Source organism: Microtus oregoni, unplaced genomic scaffold (assembly GCF_018167655.1).
Source record: "Microtus oregoni isolate MIOR12 unplaced genomic scaffold, Mior012 000016F_ref0000370, whole genome shotgun sequence".
NCBI lineage: Eukaryota > Metazoa > Chordata > Mammalia > Rodentia > Cricetidae > Microtus > Microtus oregoni.
This window is the reverse complement of record NW_024543075.1, coordinates 37,881,651-37,898,160: the sequence shown is the minus strand read 5'-3', so window position 1 is coordinate 37,898,160 and position 16,510 is coordinate 37,881,651. Positions and strand designations below refer to the sequence as shown.

The following is a 16,510-nucleotide window of genomic DNA, read 5'->3' as shown; positions in this document are numbered from 1 at the left end:
CCCTCACTTTCCAGACAACATAAAAACTTTTACCAAAGTTTTCCTTGGTTTCCCTCAGTAGTTTATAATATATTGTATGGCTACAGTAATTTAAATAAGAGCAGAAAAATGCATATATTAGAACAAAAATAACTTTAAATTTACATCACATAAAATCCTGTACCAGTGAGACTAACAGTTACCAGCCCCTCTAAATGATGACAGATATTTATAACCCGTTGGATCTGAATGATTAAAGCAGCTCTGGTGGGAGGAAGTCTGGCTATAGTGTCATAACACAGTCACCACAGCTTAACACCTATAGCCAGTGTCTGGGACTCATTGCCTTGGCCTGTGGAGCCTAACCTTGGCCAGGTTTGGCCAGGAGTCATGGCATGCAGTCCCCAGGGCAGGCTGAGGGAACCCATCCAATTGATGGGTAACTTCTCCAGCAATTAACCCTAAATTCAGTCAACTTTTTTTTTTAAAGTCTGTTCCGTGTTGGAAATCCTATTGGGGCACATGCCCCTTGCAAGCTGTGGCTGCAGCCTTGCTACATTGTCATAATAAGGCTGTGTAGCCCAACCACCTATCTGTACAAGCATGCTTCCCGGCAGCCTACTGCTTGTATGGCAAACCTGCCCGTGTTGCCCCTGTCCCCTACTACAGGCCAAGGCTGACTCCTCTCAATGAAATGTTTAAAACAGGTAGAGGTTGTTTGTGTCATCCCTTTTTGGAAAATATACTCTTGGCCCTATTTCTAAAGTCCTGTAAGTAATCTAATATCAAAGTCAAAAATGTCGTGCTGAGACCATTCCATTACATCAGCCTCATAAGTCAGAAAGAAGATGCACAAAAGACAAAAACAAAACAACACAGAATAATACAGAGTTCTCCTAAAGCCTGGAGGAAAAACTGAACCAAAGATGATAGCCTCAAGCTGTTTTGCAGGTGCAACCCACCCATCTACCTACAGAAGTGTAACTGAGATGGAGGGAGCATCCCACACGTCTATCTACAGAAACCAGAGAAATCCACTCTCATACAGATGGTCCTAGGACCCAAATACAGAAGACCCCTAAGGACATCTCCCCAGGTACACCACCTGTGATCTTCCTGTGCATCTGTGTAGATTGCCTACAGCCTCTCACGAATTCTGAGCCCACTTACAGAAGGATATCCATGACAAGAAAAGAAATACACACACACACACACACACACACACACACACACACACACACACACAAAACCACAGAAAACTTACCTGCAGGCTAAAAGATCTACAGGGTGGTGGTACTTGTGGGACTGGGGGACCTCAGAGAACCCCCAAATATTATGCCTAGATCATGGAGTCCCTCCCAAATCTAACCAGGGGACCGAGTTCTGTATGTAAAAGCAAAGAGCCTTTATTTTTACACAAGATTGCAAACATAGAATCTCACTCTGTCCAACGTGTTAGAGTGATTGGAGAGCCCAAGCTCAGTTAGGGCTGGGTTTTTATAGTAGCATAAGTAGGTATGAGGGATTTCTAGGGTTCAGGACCTCTGATTGACTGACATTTACCTGGGGGTGTCCTGGTGAAAAGTGATGGGTATGTGCTGGCAGGTGATCCTATCTACAATGGTTGGAACATTAGAAATTTCTTTTGGATGGTCTGTTCCTGGGTGGTGCCTAGGTAGTCTCAGTTTGTGGTCTTTCTTGGAATCAGATATCTCCTTAGGGTAAACTACTGAGACTCGGGCCTCTCTTGAGCTTGTCATGGCTGGGTCCTACAGCAAACCATACGTTGAGAACAACTGCCCCAGTGCCTTGTCATGTTGCTATGATATCTCTGTGGCATCATGCTTAGATTTGTCTCTTGGTTATAATTTGGGCTTTGTTTTCTAATGCAATGCTGAGTATGACTTTCATTCATTCATTCAACAAATGTTAGATGCTGGGGATACATCAGAGAGTAGAACTTCCTACCATAATAGAACTTTGGGGCTAGTCTTGGTAGTGCAGACAAAATTATAAAAAAATATATATGGTATTAGTAGTGTGGTGAAGATAGATAAGCCAGAATAGGAAAGACAGATTATCAGGAGGTTATTTTCTTTTTTGTATGTTGTCAGGTCATGCGGGACAATTGTCTATATTCTGTCAATTATATTTTAAATAAACACTGATTGGCCAGTAGCCAGGCAGGAAGTATAGGCGGGACAACCAGACAGGAAGTAGAAGTGGGGCAATGAGACCAGTAGAATTCTGGGAAGAAGGAAGCCCATTCCTCCCCAGTCCTGTCCAAACACCAAAGAAGGAAGATGTGACCTGCCCCACTGAAAAAGGTACCAAGCCATGTGGCTAACATATGCTAGAATAATGGGCTAATAAAAGTTATAAGAGCTAGTAAGAAGCCTGAGCTAACAGACCAATCAGTTTATAACTTGTGTACACCTCTGTGTGATTTTCTTTGGGGCTTAACAACTGTGGGAACTGGGCAGGACAGAAACTCCAACAAGCAGGTCCTCAGTCAACAGTCAGGGAAGTCCTTTCAACTACAGTTGTACTTGAACAGAAATGGAAGGAATTGTGAGTGAGAGTCATGCTGTGTTGGACTTGCAGGACAGCCCAGTATAAGGTGATAGCAATGCCTGGGCTAAACACAGTGAGTAAAGAAGCATGAAGAGAGATCACAAGAGCTAGAGGAGCAAGAGATGCACCACTTTCAAGCCTTGGATCAATCTGAGACTGAAATCTTGGAGGGTTTAACCAGCGAAGTGACACCAGCCGGTAGGATTTGGTATGACTTGAAAGGTACTGTCACATAAAGACTAATTTTGGCATGGGGAAAGTAAAGTTAAAAGAAGGAAAAGAAGCTGGGAATGAATCAGAGTAGACTAATAGACTGCAGAAGAGTTGTCTGTGGCATAGACCAGGCTGAACAAGTGAGTTAGGAGCAAGGGAAGCCATTCTGGATACTGTACGGCTGGAGGGATCTGCTGTTAGACTGGATGTGGAGCTTGGTGCATAGACTTAACCTTTTTTCCTATGGCCAACAAAGCCGCTTTCTAAGAGTTGGGCATCAACTCTTCTGATTCTGCTAAGAACACAGGAACCAAACTGTGGCATTAACCTTCTAGGCTTTTTCTACTAGGCTTTTTCCAATTCTGCTACAGCATTAGAGATGTATTTTCTGTCTTAAAATAAGTTCCACTATGTTTTGAAATATATATCAATCTAAGAAAAAATAATACTAACTGTGTAGAAACATGATTATGGAATTGATGCTTAAGGACTTATATGATCATTAAATTAAATATGGGCACATAAAATTTCTGATGAGGAAAGTTCCAGGAAATTGAACCTGTGTTTCCATAGCAAAAAAAAAAAATGTTTCAGAATTCTTTTCTTGCATGTCACAGTGAGAAGTTTAGTCTAGAAATTTCCACTGGGAACTTAAAGAGCACAAAATCTACTGGTGAAGTATATGCCATCTGCTCTACCACCACTTTCTGCTCATTTACCCTGTTTATAATACAGGCCAATGTGAATAGCAAAAAGCTGAAAGTAGCATCACTGTATCCGTGGGTCGGGCCAAGGGAATCTCACTTTGCTGCTGTATTGTGGCTGTTACATGGATGCCTGCTCCTCCACACCCCAACAGGAGCTGATTAGCACTCCAGTGCCCTATTTAAGCTTTCTAGCTCCAGAGAGAAGCTATTTTGAAAAGTGAAAAGATTACACTCTGATAATAGAGCCTTACACATGTGGATGGTTCACAGAGGATTAAAAGAGCAGATTCAGAATAAATGTAGCCTGCACCTGATGGAACGAGGGTGAATCACCTTGCACCGACCAGCAGGGCTGTTCAAAGAAAGTTCTCTGCTCAGATAATCATTGATGTCTTTGTGAGCCAATGCAGTGATGAGGGGTTAGGGGGCTTGTCTGACTTCTGTCTCCTCGATGAACCAACTATATAGCTGCACAGTCCTGTGATGTATCCAGGATCTATATCCTAATTGGTGACTATCTCTGTTCCAGCTGTGATCTCTTTCTATAAGTTCCCACATGGGAACATTTTCCCCAGGATCACCAATAGTCTTAAAATGGGTAGTTCATATTTGTTCTAATTTATTTTAAAGATAAAATGATGCAGATTAGAATCATTTTGTAATTCGGCTAACACTATTGGAACTTGCACCAGAAAGACATGTTGGTGAATGGGGCCTTTAGGTTACAGGTCAGATATGAAGTCAAAGCTCAAGAAAACTGACTCACTCAACAATGCTTCTACCTGTGTTTATTTACCAAGAGAAACTACATAGCTTAAGAGTTGGTGTGTGTTTTGACATGGCACCAGTTATTTTTTTGTAAGTTAATTTGAATTTTAATATTGTCTGTTTCATATCACTACCCTCTTCTGTTCAAATGACAACAACTTTTCATTCATAGAAACTCACATGGAGGATTCTTGAAGAGAGTATAGCCTGGCCATACACATGGCATGTCAGATGACCTTTGAAGATAGTTTTATTCAACTAGATGTGGCTCATACTAGCACAAAGGACAATGAAGCTGAAGAATTGTTATGACTTCCAGACCACACTGGGCTATAGAGCTAGATCCTATCTCAAAATAAAAAACAAGTAAAATTACATATATATATATATATATATATATATATATATATATATATAGCAGTGACTACTCATTTGAAGGAGGAATTTACATGTGTGGCAAATGGCAGAACGTTTTCATATTAATTACTGAAAGATGAATTATAGCAGCAATGTATCATCCTAAACTTTTCCTTTATGTACATAACACATGGTCCCAAGAGGAATAAATGGAATTAAGAATTTGAGGGAATATAGCTATGAAATTTCCCACTAGGAAATTAAATCTGAAAGTCACTTGAAAGTACTGTGAGCTAAAATATCAACTGTTTGAGCATTTCAATTTCTTGATGCTTCTAGATTGCATACTATATACTTACTGAGATTGTGACAATAATCCCTCATATTGAAATGCAATGTAAAGAGATATGTATCAAAGTAAAAAAAAACTGTTTAAATCAGTGTTATATATGACCAGGGATGGTTTATTGTTATAATAGTTGAGTTGTGTAGGAGGTCCTTTTGTCTGTTTGTTGCTCTCATTGGTTGATAAATAAAAAAAACTGCCTTGGCCTGTTGATAAGGAAGAACTTAGGTAGGCGGGAAAACAGAACTGAATGCTGGGAGAAGGAAAGAGTCAGGGAGACACCATGGATCCACCACCAGAGTAAGACATGCTGTGGAAACTTAGCCAGTAAGCCACTGCCACGTGGCTATATACAGATTAATAGAAATGGGTTAAACTAAAGATGTGATAGTTAACCAATAAAAAGTTAGAACGAATGGCCCAAGTAGTGTTTTAATGAATACAATCTCTATGTGGTTATTTTGGGGCTAAGTGGCCAGGCAGCCAGGACTAACAAGCGGTCCCCTTCCAGTAACAGTTGAGCACAGACTGGTTCTTAGAATAGATTCTGGCACCAGTTATTTCTACTCAGAGAAACAACCTAGGAAACTCATAATTAAACATCTATATTCAGAAACATTAATTAAATGTATTAGATGTATATGATGTATCAAGGCCATACTTGCTAGTGAGAATTTTATGATGGAAAGGATTAAGACCTTTGTCTAGGTTCTACAGCCAAGAAGCTCGACCCAACACCTTCTTCTGAACCCTGTGAAAGGTAGAAGAGAGGGTTAATATGTGTTATATAATATACCATTTGTTCCTAGGTCCTTTCAGGTATTTATTGAGTCTACTTCTGATTCAAGCCTATGCTATAAGTTAAAAAAAAAAGGCTGCCTTCAGCATGGAGTATCAGTTGTAATTGGTTTCAAGCTGCATTCTGAGTACTTGGTCAAAATAACAAGAATGAGGGTAGCATAGGTAACCCTCATACATTCCTGTATGGCTCCTAGCCTGTTCCTGGCCCCACTGAAACTGGGAGGCCACAACATAGCTGACAAGGACAAGATCACTGGAGCCTCCAGACTCCACAGGGATGGGATGCACTTGGAAGTGCTCAAGCATATCGAAAATGGACTGGAATAACAGATGTTGAAACTGGCAGTGACTCTCCTCTTTCAATGACAAACACAGGTGCTTAGCTCTGCCCTAGAAGTTGAAAGTGAGAACATATTCACCACATGTTGTCTCACATATCAGGAAGGCACTATGGGAGCCATGGTGTGGGAGGTACTTCTGTCTGTGTATAGCTTTTATTGGTTAATAAAGAAAGAACTGCTTTGAGCCTATGGCAGAGAAGAACAAAACTAGGCAGGGAAAGCTAGACTGTATGCTGGGAGAGAGAAGGTGGAGTCAGAGAGACTCCATGGAGCTGCTGCCAGAGTCAGACATGCTGAAACTTTGCCAGTAAGCCACAGCTTCATGGCGATGCACAGATTACTAGAACATTAAGATGTAAGAGTTAGCCAATAAGAAGTTAGAGCTAATGGGCCAAGCAGTGTTTTAATAAATACAGTTTCTGTGTGATTATTTCAGGTCTAAGCTACCTGAGCACCGGAAACCAAAAAGCAGCCCTCCTTGTAACAGATTGGCATCCATGTGGCCAACTAAAATCCACTTAAAAACCTGAGAAAACTTAAAAAGTAATTCTAGACACAAAATTACAGAGTTTAACACAGCTTCTTGCTGTTTGCTCGTGGTATGCTGTGGCTCTTTTAAGAGAGGTTTTGCTGATTCAGCTGAAGCAAAAAAAAAACATGCAGTTTTTAAATGTGACTTCCTGGGCCATGCTGCCAGCATGAACTCTGGCTAGGAAGCATTTGAATGGCATTTGTGGGCCCGAGTGTTTGTGTGTCCACTCAGGTTCTGGAGGAAAGTAGCTGAGACCATACCCATGGCTAAGCACTCCCCATCTGGGCAGGCAGCAGGATCAGGCCTACTAGGCATGCACAAGCAGGAGAGCATGGCAGATTCCTGTCGCCATACACAGAGATATTTTCAGGCCACACAGTGCACTGCAGGGTGTATTTAATTATTACTAAGATAAAAACGGGGGTTTATGTGCTTCATGCTCATTCTGAGTTAAAGTGCTGAGCATGGCTCTTACCTGGTGGCCCCAGAGCTGGCAGTAATGGTATCTCCACCATTTTAAAAGTGGAGAGAGGTGGAGCCAGCATTCAAAGCAGCTGCAACTAAACTGCTTACCATTTTAAAAGCTCTTTAAGACAGTAAAAAATTAAAGATAATGAAATAAGGACAAATTCAGACATAAAAGAACTCTAAATGGGTCACAGTGTTTGATAAATGTATGTAGTCTTGGGAGAGAGAAGAAAAAGAGTATAGAGAATTGAAAAAGAAGTAAATCATTTAAATAAAAATGTCTTTAAAGAGACAGAGTACAGATAGTCATAGATTAAAAGGAGTAAAGAAAAATTAAGCTACATAAAGATGAACTATACACAAAGAATCTGAATTATGTATATTATTGTGCTTTTTTTGAATTTTTTGAACTGTGAGGGAGCTAAGTACAGAGAGACATTTCATTGTATGGGCTGCTAAGCTAAACCAGCATGTATATTATAAAGGTATCATGACTTCAAAATTTGGGTCTAAGGATATGTTGCTTTGGAAAAAAATGATCTCCTTTTGTTTCTACAGAGGATGAGAACCTGTGGATTTATTCCAGGCTAATATGGTTTGATATATCACAAGCCCCCGAGAAGTTGCTGTGAACACCCTCAAAAAAATTACTTCACCCAATAAATAGCAGGAAGAAGCTTGGACAGAACTGTGCCCATATTCCCAAATATTGTTTGTAAATGTTTCTTTACATTTAAAGGGGAATATGCTATAGAGATTTACATGGGTATGGATCTTGGTTTATTGATGCAAATTTAAGGTCAATCTTGTTATATGTATATTTCTGTTCTTGATTAAGGTATTATGATTATGTAGTTAATTTTAAAATATAATGTATAATTAAGAAATATAGGTTAATAGTCATCTATAATAATCAAACTTGTAGTGATGTTAGTTAGATTTTTCTAGATGTATAGAGATATATTTCAGCTAGGTAGGTATTCTTCAAATCTTTCAGAGACCTTCAGAATATTGCATTTAAAATGTTTAAGAACTTAAGACTTTTCATGACAGTGAGACACATTTGCTCCTGGCAGCAACAAGCTGCCTCAAGAGGATGATGGGTTTTGAAGAGGCTCCTTATGGAGCTGGTTGACCATTTGGAAAGAAACTGCTCTTGCCTGAACTGCTTGATAAACTAAACATGCAGGACCCACAGATAAATGATGGCTAACCTTCCCTAAAGGTAAAACAATCCTTTGGGGTTCCTGCTTCATGAAAGAGTCTGCTAGACATTCTGCAGGACACACACACACAAACTGTTATAGACAAACTGCCAGTATAGGTGGAACTGTCTTTGAAATTTCCTGCTTTGTGAAAAAGTCTGCTAGATATTATGGGCCTGTAGGCTGAATATGGATGCCCCAATGGTACAGAAGAACTTTGGATGACAGTCCTGGCAGTGAGATGTCTCTGTCAATTGTAGAGTTTTCAAAGTGGCTTACAATGTACTTCCTGTTTACTTAGGTAATATTATATCCTTCTGGAGTCTTTGATGGAGTTGAAGAATAGATAGTTATAGGTATATTTTTCCTTAGTTATGATAAAAGATAAAGTAAATATAAATATTGTAACTGTAATTCTTGCTTGATAACTGTTTTGTTATATGTAATTTGCCATGTGAAAGCCTTCCTTTTTGTTTAAACAGTAAAGGGGAAATGGTGTGGGAGGTCCTTCTGTCTCTGTGTTGCTTTTATTGGGTAATAAATAAAGAATTGCTTTGTGTCTATGGCAGGGAAGAACAGAACTGGCAAGGAAAATTAGGCTGTATACTGGGAGAGAGAAGGCAGAGTCAGAGAGATGCCATGGAGCCACTGCCAGAGTCAGACATGCCGAAACTTTGCCGGTAAGCCACAGCCTCATGGCGATGCAGATTACTAGAAAAGGGTTAAATTAAGATGTAAGAGTTAGCCAATAAGACCTAATGGGCCAAGCAGTGTTTTAATTAATATAGTTTCTGTGTGTATGATTATTTCGGGTATAAGCTAGTCATGCAGCCAGGAACTAACAAGCAGCCCTCCTTGCAACAGAGCCAGTGGCTCCTTCCAGTACTAACTGGGCAGCCTTGAGTTGAGAGACCTTGCCATAAAACCAAGGATATCCTGGGAAGGGCTGATCCCCCTCAGCACCTTCTGACTCTCCCTGGAACAGGAATGACCCTGTGGCTGCTTCTGCAGTATCCAGGGGGAGTGGAGGTTGTTGAGAGGCAATGAACTATCCCTGCTCAAGGCCCTTCCTCAATATGAGTATGAGGGGACAATTTCAGAGGAAGCAGTTCCATTGAGTCAAAGTGGGAGCAGCAATGCAGGCAGAACTAGGGGAGAAGGATGATGATGGCCTTTCGGAAGGGCCCCCATAAGACCCCTGCAACAGGCGATCATTGCTCTTGCTGGGTCCCAGCAGCAGATCCTGGCTGGGCAGACTCTCTGAATCATTCAGGCAGGGCAACTCCAGGCTGTCTGTGTTACCCTTTGTGAGAAAGGTACTCCCAGGGGCCAGGAGAAGGGTCATAGAACATGGGCTGATAGCAGGGCAGAATCCAGGGCTTAGGCACTCCTGAATGTCAGACACCTGGGCCTTCATATCCAGTGTATCACTATCTCCAGAATGTACTTTGAAGGGCCTTCTACCTTCTAAGGGCCTTGTGGTAAATGTGTTCTCCCTATCAGTCATCTCTAGGTTTGTGGCTGTGCAGACATCATTGAGAATAGAAGAGGGGATGCTGAGTAGGGGCCGGGATGCCTAGGGTGGTATGAAGATCTCCAAGCAACTTCCTCCTCCTCCTTCACTTTGGAGTAGGAGGAGATACTTCTGCCACTGAGACTGCCCTCCTCCCCCTGAGGTCATCCCAGCTGCCCCTTTTCCATGACCCACTCCTGCTGAATCAGGGGCAGTTTCTTCAGCCCCCATAAAACTGAACAGCCCTTCTCTCTGTACTGTTCCTGTAATGGATTAAGTAAAAGTGCTGTGGATCCCCAAGTATCTGCAGAAGCAGAAATGCTGCAGGTCCAAGTGGTGGCAGTGGGCAGTGGGTCCCGAGAGCAGCCAGTCCCAGGCAGGGAAGGCACAGTTCCCCAAGTGGCTACAGTGAGCCACAAGGGGCAGCAAGTCCTGTGAAGAGGGACAGACAGATGGGCATGCCACAAGAACATGCAGCAGGTCTCCAAAGGAGACTGGTCTCAGGCAGGGAGCAACACAGTGGGCAAGAGATAAAGATATGGATAGGCACACCATGCAGAGTGAGGTTGGATGTTTATTTAGTGGGTTAGGGAAGGAAAGGGGAGAGGGGGTAAGCAAAGAAGGGGAAGAGGAGAGAGAGAGAGAGAGAGAGAGAGAGAGAGAGAGAGAGAGCAGGAAGAGGAGAAGTGGGGGAGAACAGAGAGAGGCAGAAGCTGTCTCTTTGGGGGAAAGACAGAAAAGAGAGGGGATTCAGGCTGGAAGCTGAAAATCAGCTTGGGAGAAAAGGGGAAGTGGGGACAAAGCAGACCATTACATTCACTGCTCTGCCTTTCAAGGTTACCCCTCCACTACGCAATCTCAGCCTCTCAAAGTGGTGAGTTCGTTTGTCCTCAGTGGATGTGCCACCACTAGCCAATCCCCTACCAACTGTCCCAGCGCCACCAGAGGAATTGGAGTTGCTGTTTCCACCTAGAACTGAAGGGCCTGGCGTGGTCTTCAGAGGCCCAGCTGGGGAGGAAGTGTCAATGGCCCCTTGCCACCGCGGGATGCCTTTTACAGAACTTCTGACTGAGCGACCCACTGAAGGGAAGGAAAAGTAAAGTTTCTTAAGGCTTTGAGGATGCCATAGAAGAGGAAGAGACTGAAGAAGGAAGGGGGCCAGCTACGTTCTCAGATGATAGAGACGGGTCCATCACAGCCAGGACCCTGTGCACCCTGCAGATGTCAAAGGACAAGTCAAGTGGTGGTTCAGTCTCCACACCAGGACTCAGTGGGGCCAAGACAGTTGGGGAGAGTGAGCCCAAGGCACAGGCCACCTCAGCTTCCAAGTGCTACAGGAATAGCTCAGCAAAATGGCCAGAAAAGGCAACTTCTTCTCCAGGCTCTGCATATTGTGGGTGGGAGGCCAGGCAGAGGTGAAAACGGCAGGCAAGATCCAGGACAGCAGCCCTCACATGGGACTCACAGAACTCTTGCGGACTTGGGGGAGAGGGTGGCGGCAGCGCTGGCAGAAAAGGGAAGGCCCCATCCTCCAGGAAAGGAGCACCATTCACGATGGGCCCCAGGAGGAGTCTGTGAGGAGGGGCAGCAAAGAATAAAGTGGCCATAATAAAGCAACAACTGCATCTTGGTCCCCATGCTCAGCTCCAGAGGCAAGCTGGTGGAAGTAGCCGCCATCTGAGGAGAATGTTCCAATCCCAGAAGGGAAAGGGGATTCAACCACAGTCAAATGGCCAAAGCCTTTCTGTGAATTAAGAGACCAGCCAGCTCCCCATGGCTCTTAACTGCAGGCCTGTAACTGGATTAGTTGGGACGAGAGACTAGGAGCCGAAGTCCAACAGTCTAACTCCAAAGAGCAGTCAGGACTCCCTGGAAAGCAAAAGAGTCTTCAGACAACCTCAGAGTGGCCCTGGGGCAAAAGTTGTCAGTTGCTCTCAGGCCACAAGGGAGTCCAGCAAGGACAAGGAATGAAGGGAAAGCACTGTTTGCGGACCCAGTGTGCTGTTTATAGTGAGGAACTTCCACGGTTTGTTAGGTCATACATTTATACAGTGTGTCCAGGTAAAAAGGACCTGTCTGAGGGTCCTTTATTGGTTCCACCTTCTGGGTGGTCAGCCCTTATGTGGAGGTACCGGGACAAACTGAGTCACAATGGAGAATTCCTAACCAGGACAACCAAACAGGAGAAAGAAAAAAATATAGGGGTAGGAAAGAAAGCTCCGATTCACCAAGGGCTTAGAAAACAAAAATAGGGGTCAGCTCACGGAAAACAGCTAAAGGGGCAAACTCAAGACACCAGCAGAGAATTGGGATGGGGACAGCAGCCGGAGCAGCAAGAAAGAAAGAAAAATTACCAAAAGAGGGTAAGGAGAACTCAAAGAGAGAGCAAAAGGAAAGGGTCAATCCAGGTCAGGTGCAAGTTGTAGTTTTTCAGACTTGTTACTGCTGCCTGTTGTGCGATCCATGTTTCCCAGGGGGAAGACACAGATGCAATGACACAGACCTTGAGGGATTCCAATGCAGAAACCCTGTCTCGGAAAAAAAAAAGGTCAGGGTTTTTTTATGGGGTTAGCAAAATTAAGCTGCCTCAGGAACATTTCTGGTTGGTCCTTCTGAAACTGGCGGTCACTGCTGGTGTGTTATGATTGGCTAGGAGCACATATCATCAGTTACCAGGCTTTTGGTCTGCTGACAGGTGTCTTGGTCAGTTTTGCTTACTCATTGTGAGCTTGTATGCTCTTGCTTGTGCTTGCACAATTGCCCTACCTCAACAAAGGAGATTAGACTCAGAAACTTACTTTGAAAAGAAAAAAAGGGGGAAATGCTGTGGGACAATGCTTTCACACACTGTAAAGATTTGTCACTCACTTTATTGGTTCACTAAAATGCTGATTGGCCAATAGCCAGGCAGGAAGTATGGGCTGGGCAACCAGATTAGAAGAATTCTGGGAAGAGGAAAGGCAAAGACACAGTCATGAGGGGTATGCAGAGGAAGCAAGATAAGAATGCTGCACTGAGAAAAGGTACCTAAGCCATGTGGCTAAACATAGACAAGAATTATGGGTTAATTTAAGTTGTAAGAGCTAGTTAAGAATAAGCCCGAGCTAAAAGGCCAAACAGTTTATAATTAATATAAGCCTCTGTGTGTTTCTTTGGGGCTGAATGGCTATGGGAATGGGTGGGACATAAACTTCTGTCTACAATAATGATAACTTTAAAAAGCTTCTCTATTGCTAAAAACTTTAAAAGAAGTTTAGTTTTAATTATACAAGTGTGTGTGTGTGTGTGTGTGTGTGTGTGTGTGTGTGTGTGTATTGGTACTATGGAGTACAGAGGCATCAGATCCCCTGGAGATGAAGCTACAGGTGTTTGTGAGTTCCCTGCTTCCCAACCACCCCCACACTGTAGGTCCTCTGCAAGAACAGTGTGTGCTCTTAGCTAGTGAGCCATCTCTCAAGCCCCTAATAAAAACTTCTGGTGTCTATCATTTGACATTGTTTTCCAATGTATGGACTTACTCTAATTTCCCTAACCATTCTACAAATACTAGACACGTGGCTTATTCTCATAAATGGTGCTTTAGTGAACAATTATGTATTTAAATCTTTGACCTCATTTAATATCATTTCTTTATAATCTATTCCAGAAGTTGAATTCATAGATCAGAGGTTACGAAGATATTTAGAGCTCTGGGAACCTGTTCCTAGAATGCTGTGCAGGGGGCATTATACTTGTAAATTTGCAAGGATTGAGCATGTTGCAGTCTTGCTAGAATAATGGGTAAAGAATAACTATTATTGTTTCCATTCAAGTTCTTGTTTTAAATATATTAATATTAGGATTACTGTGTTATTGTACTCTATCCCCTAGTTATCATTTGTCCTTCCATCTGATACCAGGTTTTGGGGTGTGTGTGCGCGTGCATGTATGTGTGAAAGAGAGACAGGGAGACACAGAGGGAGACTGTTATAGGTACATGTGTGAGTAGGTCTATGTGCATGTATATGAAAATACATACATATATGTGCACTCTAAAGCCAGGGAGGATGACGGGTGTCCTCCCCACTTCTTTTCCCTTGGGTCAGGATCTCCCCCCTTGAGTCAGAATCTCTCAATGAATCTGCAGTTAGGCCATGGGCATCAAACCCCAGTGACTTCCCATATCTGCCTCTCACAGCCCTGAAATAACAAGTATATTGTAGTAATAGGGGCAGCAGGGCTGCGTCCCCAGAACCCTGGCCGCCTGCTCAGCTAGCTTATGCCCCGAAATAATTACACGGACACTGTATTCTTTTAATCACTCCTTGGCCCATTCTCTTCTAGGCTAATTCTCACATATTAATTTAGCCCATTTCTAATCATCTGTGTATGGCACCCCAAGGTGCGCTTACCAGGAAGATTCTAGCCTATGTCCATCCTGGGTCGGAGCTTCATCCCGGGAGCGGGGCATGGCGTCTCTCTCAGGTGTCTGCTCCCGAGAGGACAGCGGTCGAGTCTCTGACCTCACTTCCTCTTCCTCCCAGCGTTCTGATCTGTTTACTCCACCTACCTATGTCCTAACCAATAAAATGGGCCAAGGCAGTTCCTTTATTAGTCAATGACCTTCCTCCATCAGTATATGTGGATATAAACTCTTGTCATGCTTATGTAGCAGTTTTATTCATCCACCGAGTCATTTTTCAAGCCCAGGATTAGTTTGTGATACACAGGAATCCTATATTTCTCTATTCTAATTAATATCTCCTTTTGAAACATCTTCTAGTAGATTTTCAGTGTCTACATTAATAACAGAAGTAGGATCAGGGATGGAGATCAGTTGGTGGGGTTCTTCCCTAGCACACACAAATCCCCGGATTTGATCTCCAGTACCATATAAAGCTAGGCATGGTGTTGCAGGTCTGTAATCCTAGCACTCAGGAGGTGAAGAAAGGAGGATTAGAACAAGTTTGGGTTTTTCTTAGAGTACATAGTCACCTTGAGTCCAGTCTGGCGTATGTGAGACCATGTCTCAAACAGACACTAGAAGTGAAAGGGAAGTACATATTCACTTGATGTAAATTAACTTTAAATCTGAGCTCGACGATGCACTGTTTCATAGTACAAGAAACAATAGCAAAGATAAGGGTGATCAGTGTCTCTTAGCTGTCCGGTCAGTGAGCACTGTCTGCCCTCCTCTCTCCCCTGCCATCTGTAGTGCTGTGAATGGCAGGACCCTGGTTTCCCAGGACTGCATATCTGTGAGGGGCTCACGCGATTCCTGCAGTGTCACAGTCACCGCTGTAATCACTTTGGATTTCTGTCTCAAACCTTTAAAAATGTCTCCTCCAGAGGCCTGCTGTGGGACTAGGGCAGCAAAACTTCCACCAACCACTCTGCCAGCCTCACACAGAGCTGTGGTGTGTGATAATGAGCTGAAGAACAAGGTCATCTGAGGACAGGAGCATGGTCCAGGAAGGACAGCCTCAGAGTGTGCATTGCCTCCATGAAACCTGCTCCGTCCTCTCCAGAGAGGATGCTCCTGTAGATGTGTCGTCTTCTGATGCCTCCTCCTCCCCTCTCCCTCCCCTCCTGTTAGCTTCCCCCCTTTCCTCCTGCAGTTCTCTCTTAAGTCATTCAGTACTCTCCCCCTGCCCTTCCTCCTCAATCAGGAAGTTTCCTTACTGCTTCACATAAGAGGCTCATCCTTAGCATCTCATCAGCTCCAGCAGTCTCATGTGCTCCTGTGTGCTTACTGCAGCTGCTCTGGGATGAGCCCATGCCAGGTTAGGAAGAATGGAATGAGAAAAGTGAAGAGAAGGTAAGATTATTAAAGCAAACCAAAAAAAAAATGACAACCTAAGATGCAAACATAGCTCACAGCGACATTACTTTTATTTTAGATAATACAGTATGACAGGAGAGAAGCGATTTGTGCCAGCTTGACTCTGGGCCCTGTCCACTATTGAGCAGTAAGCTTACCATTATTGCATTAAAAAGTATTTACTTGGCTCTCTGTGCCTGGTCTTTTCTACAGAAGGAGCCACACTGTCTATAAAAGACTTTGCAAGATGGATGTTCCCTGCAGCAATTAATTTGTGAGTTAGTTTACCTCACCTCTAAACGGTGTGCTCCCCACCTGCATCCAAGATAACTTATATTTCTAGACGATTCTCAGTCTCCATGTTTGCTTTGATTCAAACATAACCCTTGCTTTTTAAAAAATTAGTCTATACATTTAGACACACATATTTTAAATTAAAGAATATGTAGGCTTAAATTTGCTTTTCAGAAATAATGGAAAATGCGATTTTGCAGCAGCCTTCTCTATATATTCATGGAGATAACAATTGGAAGGATTCTCTTTACTGGGAATCAAATACTGAAATTATTATATTAAATATATGATCAGTAAAACCAGCCTGCCCCGGGACGAAACTTAAAAGAACATTTTCTCCTTGTGTAAACAAAAGCTATTTGTCCTCATGGCCTTGTGTTCATGTATACTGAGGTTGGGGAAGACAAATTATTTACATGAGGAGATCTGCTGGTAGGAAAATCTGCTGGAGTTCATTTTGATGCAAACTTGAGGCCCAGAACTGAAAACAACACAAAGGTTCCAGGGTGTAAAGGATACACTGTGTGAATACATGTCACTATGTTTTGTTTAATAAATAAGCTGACTTGCTAATAGCTGGGTGGGTAGTGGTTAGGTGGGACTTTCAGACAT

At 43.0% G+C, this 16,510-nt stretch overlaps 1 pseudogene; it reads right to left on the bottom strand.

Moving 5' to 3' along the window:
* Nucleotides 1–5,838: 5,838 nt before the first annotated feature.
* Nucleotides 5,839–11,411, bottom strand: LOC121457366 (annotated as a pseudogene).
* Between the last annotated feature and the right edge of the window lie 5,099 nt (nt 11,412–16,510).